The 10328-nt window shown below is 60.1% G+C and overlaps 1 non-coding gene across 1 annotated transcript; it reads left to right on the top strand.

The window, feature by feature from the left end:
* The first annotated feature begins 5544 nt into the window (after positions 1 to 5544).
* LOC131872283 (5S ribosomal RNA) lies at positions 5545 to 5663 on the top strand. Its single transcript, XR_009370456.1, has one exon. It is a non-coding gene; the product is annotated as a 5S ribosomal RNA (ribosomal RNA).
* Positions 5664 to 10328: the final 4665 nt, after the last annotated feature.

Raw genomic sequence — 10328 nt, 5'->3', positions numbered from 1 at the left:
CCATCAACTCGGTCATCGGACCCAAATTCCGCCTTCCTGCGCATGGCAGGTCATCGGACACAAATTCAGACCTCGCCAATATGCCTACGTATCGAATCGGTCATCGGACCCAACTTCCGACTTCATCCATACTGTAGGGTCTTTGAGGTTGGCGCGGTGCGCTCAACCCAGGGAGTCGACCCATCGAAGCATACACCTCCCCTATATAAGCTATTTGTCCGATTCCCACACCTGTGTAGTTTGCACCTCTGACCAGGACATCGACCCCAACTTCCGAACTCGACTGCAACGACGGCACCAGCGCCTTGGTGCGCACCTTGCGACGCACAGTCCCAACATTCGCCTTCCTGCACATGGCAGGTCATCGGACCCAAATTCCGACCTCGCGAGTATGCCTACATATCGAATCGGTCATCGGACCCAACTTCCGACTTCATCCATACCGTAGGGTCTTTGAGGTTGGCGCGGTGCGCTCAACCCGGGGAGTCGACCCAACGAAGCATACACCTCCCCTATATAAGCTATTTGTCCGATTCCCACACCTGTGTAGTTTGCACCTCCGATCAAGACATCGACCCCAACTTCCGAACTCGCCTCCAACGACCGAACCAGCGCCTTGGTGCGCACCTTGCAACGCACAGTGCCAACATTCGCCTTCCTGCACGTGGCAGGTCATCGGACCCAAATTCCGACCTCGCGAGTATGCCTACATATCGAATCGGTCATCGGACCCAACTTCCGACTTCATCCATACCGTAGGGTCTTTGAGGTTGGCGCGGTGCGCTCAACCCGGGGAGTCGACCCAACGAAGCATACACCTCCCCTATATAAGCTATTTGTCCGATTCCCACACCTGTGTAGCTTGCACCTCCGATCAGGACATCGACCCCAACTTCCGAACTCGACTAAAAAGACCGCACCAGCGCCTTGGTGTGCACCTTGCAACGCACAGTGTCAACATTCGCCTTCCTGCACATGGCAGGTCATCGGACCCAAATTCCGACCTCATGAGCATACCTACTAATCGAATCGGTCATCGGACCCAACTTCCGACTTCATCCATACCGTAGGGTCTTTGAGGTTGGCGCGGTGCGCTCAACCTGGGGAGTCGACCCATCGAAGCATACACCTCCCCTATATAAGCTATTTGTCCGATTCCGACACCTGTGTAGTTTGCACCTCCGCTCAGGACATCGACCCCAACTTCCGAACTCGCCTGCAACGACCGAACCAGCGCCTTGGTGCGCACCAAAAGTGCGCACTTTTGGAGGGCACTTTTCTGCGCTCCAAAGGTGCGCACTTTTGGAGGGCACTTTTTGGAGGGCACTTTTCTGCGCTCCAAAGGTGCGCACTTTTGGAGGGCACTTTTTGGAGGGCACTTTTCTGCGCTCCAAAGGTGCGCACTTTTGGAGGGCACTTTTTGGAGGGCACTTTTCTGCGCTCCAAAGGTGCGCACTTTTGGAGGGCACTTTTTGGAGGGCACTTTTCTGCGCTCCAAAGGTGCGCACTTTTGGAGGGCACTTTTTGGAGGGCACTTTTCTGCGCTCCAAAGGTGCGCACTTTTGGAGGGCACTTTTTGGAGGGCACTTTTCTGCGCTCCAAAGGTGCGCACTTTTGGAGGGCACTTTTTGGAGGGCACTTTTCTGCGCTCCAAAGGTGCGCACTTTTGGAGGGCACTTTTTGGAGGGCACTTTTCTGCGCTCCAAAGGTGCGCACTTTTGGAGGGCACTTTTTGGAGGGCACTTTTCTGCGCTCCAAAGGTGCGCACTTTTGGAGGGCACTTTTGTGCACTCCAAAGGTGCGCACTTTTGGAGGGCACTTTTCCTGTGCTCCAAAGGTGCACACCTAGGTGAGCACCTTCGACCACACCTTGTAGCACACCAAACTCTGACTTTCGACTTCATCCGCAATGCAGGGTCTTTGAGGTTGGCGCAATGCGCACAACCAGGGGAGTCGACCCATCAAACCCAACACCTCCCCTATATAAGCTATTTGTCTGATTCTCATACATGCGTAGCCTGCAGGAGCAATTAGGACATCGACCCCAACTTTCGGCTTCTAAACGAAAACAAGGTCTTTGAGGTTGGTGTAATGCGAACAACTAGGGGAGTCAACCCATCAAACCCAACACCTCCCCTATATAAGCTATTTGTCTGATTCTCATACATGTGTAGTCTACAGGAGCAATTAGGACATCGACCCCAACTTTTGACTTCTTAACGAAAACAAGGTCTTTGAGGTTGACGTAATGCGCACAACCAGGGGAGTCGACCCATCAAACCCAACACCTCCCCTATATAAGCTATTTGTCCGATTCTCATACATGTGTAGCCTGCAGGAGCCATTAGGACATTGACCCCAACTTTTGACTTCTTAACGAAAACAAGGTCTTTGAGGTTGGCGTAATGCGCACAACCAAGGGAGTTGACCCATCAAACCCAACACCTCCCCTATATAAGCTATTTGTCTGATTCTCATACATGTGTAGCCTGCAACAACGATTAGGACATCCACCCCAACTTCTGAATTCGTCTGCGTTGACCGCACCAAAGGTGCACGCCTTGGTGCTCACCAAAATCCGACTTCCGACTTCTTCTGCTATGCGGGGTCTTTGAGGTTGGCGCAGTGCGCACAACCAGGGGAGTCAACCCACCGAATGCAACACCTCCCCTATATAAGCTATTTGTCTGATTCTCATACATGCGTAGACTGCAGCAATGATTAGGACATCCACCCCAACTTTTGACTTCTTAAACAAGACAGGGTCTTTGAAGTTGGTGCAGTGCACACAACCAGGGGAGTCGACCCATCAAACGCAACACCTCCCCTATATAAAGCTATTTGTCCGATTCTCATACGTGTAGTCTGCAGCAGCGATTAGGACATCGACCCCAACTTCCGAATTCGTTTGCATTGACCGCACCAAAGGTGCACGCCTTGGTGTGCACCCTGGAGTGCACTTTGGTGCTCACCTCGGTGCACACTTTGGTGTGCACCTCGGTGTGCACCAAAGGTGCGCACCTTGGAGCGCACCAAAGGTGTACACTTTGGAGCGCACCACATAGGGTCTTTGAGAGGTTGGCGCAGTGCGCACACCAAGGTGGGTGTTGAGGTGCGTGCCGAGGTGGGTGGGTGCTAGGGTGCGCTCCATGGTGGGTGCCAGGGTGGGTGCGTGCTAGGGTGGATTCCAAAGAGGGTCATAGGGTGGGTGCCAAGGTGGGTTGGTGATATAGTGGGTTCAAAGGTGGGTACTAGGGTGGGTTCCAAGGTGGGTCACAAGTTGGGTGCCAGGATGCGTGGGTGTTAGGTTGGGTGCCAAGGTGGGCTCCTGCGTGGGTGGGTGCTAGGGTGGGTTTCAAGGTGGACGCGAGGGCGGGTGCCAAGGTGGGTAACAAGTTGGGTGTTAGGATGGGTGAGTGCTAGAGTGGGTGCCAAGGTGGGTGGGTGCTAAGGTGGATGCCAAGGTGGTTCACAGGGTGGGTGGGTTCTAGGGTGAGTTCCAAGGTGGGTCACAGGTTCAGTGCTAGGGTGGGTGTCAAGGCGGGTGTCGAGGTGCCTGGGTGCTAGGGTGTGGATGCCAATGTGGGTCATAGGGTGGGTACTAGGGTGGGCTGCAATGTGGGTGCCAAGGTGGGTAACATGCTCGGTGGGTTCTAAATTGGGTGCCAGGGTGGGTGTGCACCCACCTTGCCCGAGGTGGGTGCCAAGGTGCCAGTGTGGGTGGGTGCTAAGGTGGATGCCAAGGTGGGTGAGAAGGTGGGTGATAGGTTGAGTGGTAGGATGGGTGGGTGCCAAGATGGGTCACAGGGTGGGTGCAAGGGTGGGTAGGTGCTAGGGTTGGTGTCAGGGTGGGTGGGTGCTAGGTTGGGTTCCAAGGTGGGTGCGAGGGTGAGTGTCAAGGTGGGTCACAGGTTAGGTGCTAGGATGGGTGAGTGCTAGGGTGCAAAGGTGCCAGGGTGGGTGCTAGGATGGGTCGATGCTAGGGTGAGTGGCAAGGTGGGTCCACAAGTGTCAAGGTGGGTGCCGAGGTGGGTGCCAAGTCGGCGACTGCTATGGTGGATGCCAAGGTGGGTCACGGGGTGGGTGCCAAGTTGCTAGGTTGGGTTCCAAGGTGGGTGCCAACGTGGGTGCTAGGGTGCGTGGGTTAAAGGGTGTGTCACAACGTGGGTGCCAGGATGGGTGCGCACCCACACTGGCCAAGACGGGTGCGGGTGCAAGGTTGGGTTCCAAGCCCGGTCACAGGCTGGGTGCTAGGATGGGTGGGTGCCAAGGTGGGCACCAGGGTGGGTGCACCCACCCTGGCCAAGGTGGGTCACGGGGTGGGTCCTAGGGTGGGTAACGGGGTGGGTACTAAGGTGCGTGCCAAGGTGGGTCATAGGGTGGGTGCCAAGGTGGGCACCAGGGTGGGTGTGCACCAACCCTAGCCAGGGTAGGTCACGGGGTGGTTGTCGGGGTGGGCGTCAAGGAGCCAAGGTGGGTGGCAAGTAGCCAAGTTGCGTGCCAAGGTGGGTGTCGGGGTGGGTGCCAAGGATCCAAGGTGGGTGCCAAGGAACCAAGGTGGGTGTCTGGGTGGGTGCCGAGGTGGGAGCCAGGGTGGGTCCCAAGGTGAGTGCAAAGGTGGGTGCCAGGGTCAAGGTGAGTGCCAATGTGGGTTCCAAGGTGCCAGGGTCAGGGTGAGTGCCAATGTGGGTTCAAAGGTGCTAAGTTGGGTGCGAGGTTGGGTGCGAGGGTGGGTGGGTGCCAAGGTGTGCTAGGTGGAAGCCCGGGTGGGTCGGCATCCCATGGGTGTCGAGTTGGGTGCCTGATGGGTGCTTCTTGTCAAGTTTTAGTCGTCGGGACTCATTTCGAGCCTTAGAGGTCGTTTCTTGTCCGGTTGCCCTGTCTTCGACCTGGGAACCCAATTTTGGTCCTCGGGTCCCATTTTTTTTTGTCTCGCATCCCACTTTTGGCCTGTGGCCTTTTCGGGGTCGATTCTCGTTTTGGGCATCAGAGCATGTTTCTTCTCCTAAAACCCAATATTTGTTTATTAAGTCTCGGAACACATTTTTGTTCTCGTGGACCCATCATGGGTCTTGGAACGCATTTGTGGTCCTTGGGTCCCATTTTGCATCCCGAAACTTGTGTTTTGGTGCTTGATCCCTATTTTGGGTGCCCACCTTGCACCAAGTGCGCACCCGGGGCAAACCGAGCGCCTTGGTGCACCGGGGCAAGATCGAGCGTGCACCCGAGGCGCCCCGAACATGCACCAAGGTGCACTCGGCCCACATGTGAGCGCAGGTCGTTGCGCCCGAGGTGGTGTGTGGGCACCGCGTTGCAGACGGGACACTGCACGCACACGACGCCCCCTCCAGGTGCACGCACGTAGGCCGGGCCGGGTGCACACCCGACGCCCTAGCAAGGTGCGCGCACCCGGGCAGGGCTCACACTTGGCGAACGGGGCGCACTTCGCGAGGGAGGGTGTGCACCTCGACGGGGGTGGGTGGCCGGGGTGGATTCGCACGTGGGTCGCGGTTTGCTAAGTACACACTGCGACAAGCTCATAACGGGTGCGATCATACCAGCATTAGTGCACCGGATCCCATCAGAACTCCGCAGTTAAGCGCGCTTGGGCCGGAGTAGTACTGGGATGGGTGACCTCCCGGGAAGTCCCGGTGTTGCACCCTTTTTTAGTTTTTCGCCGGGCGTCGCAATGCTATTTGAATAAACCTTTTGCCCGTTTGCGTTCTCGTCGGGGCCGGGCCGGGCCGGGGTGCGCTGCCCGCACTACCGCGCGCGCGGGGGCGACACCGAGCGCGCACCCGAGGCACCCCGAGCACACAGGCCACGGTGCAACCCGGGCGTTGTGCGCGCACCCCGGTGCGCCCGAGGTGCTGCGCGCGCACCCAGGTGAAATCGGTGTGCACCTCGGCCAGTGCGCGCTCGGTCGAGTCGCGCACGTTGGCCAAGGTGCACGGTGATGTTTCTTACTCTAAGGTTCCGCACCAGACGCCCGGGACAGGTGAGCGAAGCTGGGCGGGGCCGGGTGCGCGGCCGGGGCAGGTGCACGCAGCTGGAGAGAGCTTTGGAGCACACTTCGGAGCGCACCAATGATGCGCTCCATTCAAAAGTTTCCTGAAAAGGCAAAAAAAGTTGAGATTATAGAATTTCCCACTTGAGAGATTGTAAAAAAAAAAAATTTAAAATGAAGGAAACGCGGGTGCCAAGGTGTGCGCAGCCCAGCCAAGGTGTGCGCACCAAGGCGCCCACCCTGGCGAAGGTGCACGCAAGGTGCGCACCCGAGGCAAACCGGACAATTAACCCAACTTTCGACTTCGCGCGCACCTTGGAGCGCACTTCGGAGCGCTCCTTGGTGCGCACCAATCTTGGGCACCTCGGAGTGCACCATGGCGCCCACCAAGGTGCGCACCCGGGGCAAACCGAGCTCCGACTTCGTGCGCACCTTGGAGCGCACGAAAGGTGCGCACCATGGCGCCCACCAAGGTGCGCAGCCCAGCCAAGGCGTGCGCATCAAGGTGCGCACCCTGGCGAAGGTGCGCACCCGGGGCAAACCGAGCTCCGACTTCGTGCGCACCTTGGAGCGCACAAAAGGTGCGCAACCCAGCCAAGGTGTGCGCACCCCGGTCAAACCGAGCTCCGAATCGTGCGCACCAGAGGTGCACGCCATCGTGCGCACCTTGGAGCACACTTCGGAGCCCTCCTTGGTGCGCGCCGATGTTGCGCACCTCGGAGCGCACCCGGGGAAAACAATGCAATTAACCCGACTTTCGACTTCGTGGGCACCTCGGAGCGCTCTCGGGTTCGCACCTCGGAGCACACCGAGGTGCGCACCTTTGATGCGCTGCCTTCACCAATTTCCAGAAAAGGCAAGAAAACATTGAGAAGGTGTGCGCACCGAGGTGCCCACCCTGGCGAAGGTGCACGCGAGGTGCGCACCCGGGGCAAACCGGGCTCCGACTTCGTGCACGCCGCACCTTGGAGCACACTTCGGAGCGCTCCTTGGTGCGCACCAGGGCGCGCAACCCAGCCGAGGTGCCCACCCCGGCGAAGGTGCACGCGAGGTGCGCACCCGGGGCAAACCGGGCTCCGACTTCGTGCACGCCATGGTGCCCACCGCGGCGAAGGTGCACGCGAGGTGCGCACCCGGGGCAAACCGGGCTCCGACTTCGTGCACGCCGCACCTTGGAGCACACTTCGGAGCGCTCCTTGGTGCGCACCATGGTGCCCACCAGGGCGCGCAACCCCGCCGAAGGTGCACGCGAGGTGCGCACCCGGGGCAAACCGGGCTCCGACTTCGTGCACGCCGCACCTTGGAGCACACTTCGGAGCGCTCCTTGGTGCGCACCATGGTGCCCACCAGGGCGCGCAACCCCGCCGAAGGTGCACGCGAGGTGCGCACCCGGGGCAAACCGGGCTCCGACTTCGTGCACGCCATGGTGCGCACCGCGGCGAAGGTGCGCACCCGGGGCAAACCGGGCTCCGACTTCGTGCACGCCGCACCTTGGAGCACACTTCGGAGCGCTCCTTGGTGCGCACCAGGGCGCGCAACCCAGCCGAGGTGCCCACCCCGGCGAAGGTGCACGCGAGGTGCGTACCCGGGGCAAACCGGGCTCCGACTTCGTGCACGCCGCACCTTGGAGCACACTTCGGAGCGCTCCTTGGTGCGCACCATGGTGCCCACCAGGCCGCGCAACCCAGCCAAGGTGTGCGCACCAAGGTGCACGCGAGGTGCGCACCCGGGGCAAACCGGGGTCCGACTTCGTGCACGCCGCACCTTGGAGCACACATCGGGGCGCTCCCGGGTTCGCACCGGCGTTGCGCACCGTGGTGGGCACCTCGGAGCACACCAAGGTGGGCAGCGAGGTGCGCACCTTTGATGCGATGCCTTCACTAATTTCCATAAAAGGCAAAAAAAAAACGAGATTTTAAAATTTCCGTTTTGAAAGATAGTGAGAAAAAGGGAATGCTGGTGCCATCTTGAGCCCGCCCTGGTGCGCAGCCCAGCCAAGGTGTGCGCACCAAGGTGCCCACCCTGGCGAAGGTGCGCGCCCGGGCAATTAATCCAACTTCCAACTTCGCGCGCGCCAGGGTGGGAGCGCACCCAACAACCGGGCCTGGGAAGAGCCAATGCGAGAAACCCCACCAAACGCTCTGACAAAAAAAGAGGGGGCGCTCCAGTAACCCCGCTTCGGAGCGCACCCTGGGCAAACCCAGCCAAGGTGCCCACCCCGGCCAAGGTGCAGGCGAGGTGCGCACCCGGGGCAAACCGGGCTCCGACAACGTGCACGCCGCACCTTGGAGCACACTTCGTAGCGCTCCCGGGTGCGCACCTCAGAGCACACCAAGGTGGGCAGCGAGGTGCGCACCTTTGATGCGCTGCCTTCACTAATTTCCAGAAAAGGCAAAAAAAAAAGGAGATTTTAAAATTTCCGTTTTGAAAGATAGTGAAAAAAACGGAACGCGCGTGCCATCTTGAGCCCGCCCTGGTGCGCAGCCCAGGTAAGGTGCCCACCCTGGCAAAGGTGCGCACCCGGGCAATTAACCCTACTTCCGACTTCGTGCGCGCCAGGGTGGCAACCGGGCCTCGGAAGAGCCAATGCGAGAAACCCCACCAAACGCTCCGACAAAAAAAGAGGCGGCGCTCCAATAACCCCGCTTCGGAGCGCAGCCGGGGCAAACCCAGCCAAGGTGCCCACCCCGACGAAGGTGCACGCGAGGTGCGCACCCGGGGCAAACCGGGCTCCGACAACGTGCACGCAGCACCTTGGAGCACACTTCGAAGCACTCCCGGGTGCCCACCGGCGTTGCGCACCGTGGTGGGCAGCGAGGTGCGCACCTTTGATGCGCTGCCTTCACTAATTTCCAGAAAAAGGCAAAAAAAAATGAGATTTTAAAATTTCCGTTTTGAAAGATAGTGAAAAAAAAGGAACGCGGGTGCCATCTTGAGCCCGCCCTGGTGCGCAGCCCAGGCAAGGCATGCGCACCAAGGTGCCCACCCGAGGTGCACACCCGGGGCAAACCGGGCTCCGACTTCGTGCAGGCCGCACCTTGGAGCACACTTCGGAGCGCTCCTTGGTGCGCACCATGGTGCCCACCAGGGCGCGCAACCCAGCCAAGGTCTGCACACCAAGGTGCCCACCCCGGCGAAGGTGCACGCGAGGTGCGCACCCGGGGCAAACCGGGCTCCGACTTCGTGCACGCCATGGTGCCCACCGCGGCGAAGGTGCACGCGAGGTGCGCACCCGGGGCAAACCGGGCTCCGACTTCGTGCACGCCGCACCTTGGAGCACACTTCGGAGCGCTCCTTGGTGCGCACCATGGTGCCCACCAGGGCGCGCAACCCAGCCAAGGTGTGCGCACCAAGGTGCACGCGAGGTGCGCACCCGGGGCAAACCGGGGTCCGACTTCGTGCACGCCGCACCTTGGAGCACACATCGGAGCGCTCCCAGGTTCGCACCAGCGTTGCGCACCTTTGATGCGCTGCCTTCACTAATTTCCAGAAAAGGCAAAAAAAAACGAGATTTTAAAATTTCCGTTCTGAAAGATAGTGAAAAAAACGGAACGCGGGTGCCATCTTGAGCCCTTCCTGGTGCGCAGCCCAGGCAAGTTGTGCGCACCAAGGTGCCCACCCTGGCGGAGGTGCGCGCCCGGGGCAATCCGGGCTCCGACTTCGTGCACTGCATGGTGCCCACCAAGGCGCGCAACCCAGCCAAGGTGCCCACCGCAGCGAAGGTGCACGCGAGGTGCGCACCCGAGGTGCACACCCGGGGCAAACCGGGCTCCGACTTCGTGCACGCCGCACCTTGGAGCACACTTCAGAGCGCTCCTTGGTGCGCACCAGGGCGCGCAACCCAGCCGAGGTGCCCACCCCGGCGAAGGTGCACGCGAGGTGCGCACCCGGGGCAAACCGGGCTCCGACTTCGTGCACGCCATGGTGCCCACCGCGGCGAAGGTGCGCACCCGGGGCAAACCGGGCTCCGACTTCGTGCACGCCGCACCTTGGAGCACACTTCGGAGCGCTCCTTGGTGCGCACCATGGTGCCCACCAGGCCGCGCAACCCAGCCAAGGTGTGCGCACCAAGGTGCACGCGAGGTGCGCACCCGGGGCAAACCGGGGTCCGACTTCGTGCACGCCGCACCTTGGAGCACACATCGGGGCGCTCCCGGGTTCGCACCGGCGTTGCGCACCGTGGTGGGCACCTCGGAGCACACCAAGGTGGGCAGCGAGGTGCGCACCTTTGATGCGATGCCTTCACTAATTTCCATAAAAGGCAAAAAAAAAACGAGATTTTAAAATTTCCGTTTTGAAAGATAGTGAGAAAAAGGGAATG

The sequence above is a fragment of the Cryptomeria japonica genome, unplaced genomic scaffold (genome assembly GCF_030272615.1).
Source record: "Cryptomeria japonica unplaced genomic scaffold, Sugi_1.0 HiC_scaffold_546, whole genome shotgun sequence".
NCBI lineage: Eukaryota > Viridiplantae > Streptophyta > Pinopsida > Cupressales > Cupressaceae > Cryptomeria > Cryptomeria japonica.
The sequence above is the reverse complement of the archived record's forward strand: the minus strand, read 5'-3'. Positions and strand labels throughout refer to the sequence as shown.